We start from the raw sequence: 2,923 nt of genomic DNA, 5'->3' as shown, positions 1-2,923 counted from the left end.
TTGACGGCCGCGCACTGTATACGCAAGGTCGAGGACTGGATGCGCTTCAGGAAACTGGAGCTTGCGCATCATAAGACGAAGGTCACGATTGTGAACATCCGTAAACCGGAGCAACAGGCGGTGGCAGAGTCGGAGACAACACCATCACCTCAAAGCGATCGTACGGTGTCATACGATGCAATCTGTGTCTTTTCCAGCATGATGCCTATAAGCATCGCCATCAAGGAGGACAAGGAGTGTTTCGACCAACGTGACACAAGGGGCATACGAGGTACCATAAGGTCGTTCTAGATGCTCCGCTGGCAGCGTGGATGGTATAACTCCACAAAGGGCAGATGGACGCAACGACTTATACCGGATATATCCTGTCAGGCCATGGTTGCTTCAGACAATATCTGCACAGGTTCGGCCACGCGGGGTCCCCCATGTGTCCTGAGTGCGTGGAGGAAGATGAGACTGCTGAGCATGTCTTCTAGGTATGCTCCCGTTTCGTAAGAGTGAGGAGAGACATGATGGCTGTGAGCGGGCCTGGCACTACTCCGGACAATCTAGTCCGAAGGATGTGCGACGACCCGGACATCTGGAGCGTGGCCTGTGCGGCCGCCTCCCAGATTGTCCTGGAGTTGCAACGTGCAACGTACCGGGTCAACCACCAATACGCCATGATAGCTAACTACCAGTCTCGAGGTAGTGAGCTAGAATGTTATAAGAGTAAAGAGGGTGCATCGCGCACAAAAGCCACACCCCGACGTAATACTTAACCGTCGTTCCGGGAAGACCAGTGACTGGAGGGGTTTTGGTGGATCGGGACAGGGATCAGTACGTGTTTGGGGGAGTGAAAATTACCTCAGCATCTCTCCCCTAGTCTCATCTCCACACCCTGAGTTCTCTACTCAGGTGTCTGTTCACAGATTTCCCTGCCACCTTAAAAAAATCCGATTGTTCTTATTCGTATCATTCTTTGGATTGTTCGTAGTATGTTTATTTCAGCATGCTGCCTTACTAGGGCTGCGATGCCTAGTCTCGCGACGGGGCTGTCGCCTTGGGTGTAGCTGGCGAGACACCGCATTTCATAGTTCAGCCGTCCGCACCGGATCAGTCGCTGTTTGAACCACCCCTAACCTGGGGATCAGACGCTCAGCTTGCCTGGGTGTAGCCATAATTCCGAATAGGGGAAGTTCCAAAAAAAATTTAGAAGTAAAAAAATGATATTTTGGAAAATAGAAATAAATACTAGTGTTTAGTGATTGTTACATCAAGGCAACCAGTGAAAAGTTGTACTCAGAGTGGAAAATTTGATTATTCTGTGTCCAACCTTGAAAATAAATAGATGTTCTTTAGTAAAAACTCTTTAGTTCATTTGAACCTTTGGACTTATCATTTTGGAGACGAGGATCTCAAGAATCTACGAACATGGCAGAAGATAGAGTTGATCAGCAGCCGCAACCGCGAATTCAAGATATGATTCTCAAGATGGCCTAACTTTTACAGCAGCCTCGGTTTCAAACCCCGGAGCAGATGCTGGAATATCACCGAGTTTGTCTTCAACTAAGAAAACGGAGTTACGTCCGGACGCTGATTTAACCACTACCAGGACCTCTTCGAGAACGATGCAGGCCAGCTGAATGATGCGGCAAAGGTACGCCTACTTCTCTGGAAGCTGGACACTAGGGTGGGACAAAAAATAAATTCCAGCTCCCATGTACTTTTCGTGTTCCTTATGGGTCCTATAACAATCGTGTAACTTTTCAGATCGATCGGTGGAACTATATTTTTGCGCCCGATTTTGAAAGTTTCCATACGATTTCATATAACAAAATCCACTTTTTCAAAACTTATTCTCTAGAGATGTCCAGTTGGCTCCTAAAAATATATCGATACTCAATATTTGTTGGAAATTTTCCTAGGAAAAACTCTTCTGAAGACCATAAGACGCTACAATGCTTGTACAAAAATTTATTCACTCCAAACTAATTGAATGTGCAAAGACTTAGCTTTGCCAGGGACTTGTGATAAGCACCAAGAGTCCCTGTAAGTGCCGGGAATTGAAACATCCGCACTGATTCTACTTTGGAAATCGAATGTTTTATTAGTTAACTCCAAACTTTATTTTACCCTACCAAAAAGAGTCGGAGAGAAACAATTCTCTTGTCCAGTTCTTCGTCCTGTCCTTGTCAATCCTAACACTTCTAATTACTTAGCTATTTACTCGTATTTTCTCTGTCTCGCTTAATTTGCTCGTGGACACACACTCGTTATTTACTCAATCGAAAATACGTTCGGTATTTATTATTATTATTCTTATTATTATTTTAGGTTACTTGCCATGTGGCCGTCATCGTTTCGTTCTCATGAAATAAGTAGAATTGCTAAGTGCATTGAAAAATGCTTATTAATCAAACACGCGCGGCTATTATTTCAGAACCTGTCTGTGAGAACGGAATGTAGCGATTTATTCCTAATTCGAGGAACATGCATGGACAAGAATAGTCCTATCCATGGGAAAGTAATGCAAGAGTTTATGAGAATCAAAAGTGTTTCCTAATTTCTTGGAAGGCCTGTTCAAATGTCTGACGAACGGCTCACCATTGAATTTTACTAGCAATACTGCTGCAGCATGCTGCTGTTGCAAATTCAATCATGTGATAAGAAATGATATTGTTTAAAATTTATCTTGGAGGCTTCTCCGAAGACACTATGAGCAAAACTTACACTTTCAAGCTTACTTCTATGCAAAATTATTTCTCATTCTTGAGCAAGTTTGCAATAGCAGCATGCTGTAGCAGTGTTGCTGGAAAATTCAATGGTGAGCCGTTCGTCAGATATTCAATCAGTTTGGGACGAATAACTTTTTCTACAAGCATTACGCTTACGTAGCGCTTTACGTTCTTCAGAGGAGTTCTTCCTAGGAAAATTTCCTACA

The sequence above is a fragment of the Wyeomyia smithii genome, chromosome 2, assembly GCF_029784165.1.
Source record: "Wyeomyia smithii strain HCP4-BCI-WySm-NY-G18 chromosome 2, ASM2978416v1, whole genome shotgun sequence".
In the NCBI taxonomy this organism is placed as follows: domain Eukaryota; kingdom Metazoa; phylum Arthropoda; class Insecta; order Diptera; family Culicidae; genus Wyeomyia; species Wyeomyia smithii.
This window is presented reverse-complemented; position numbering follows the sequence as displayed.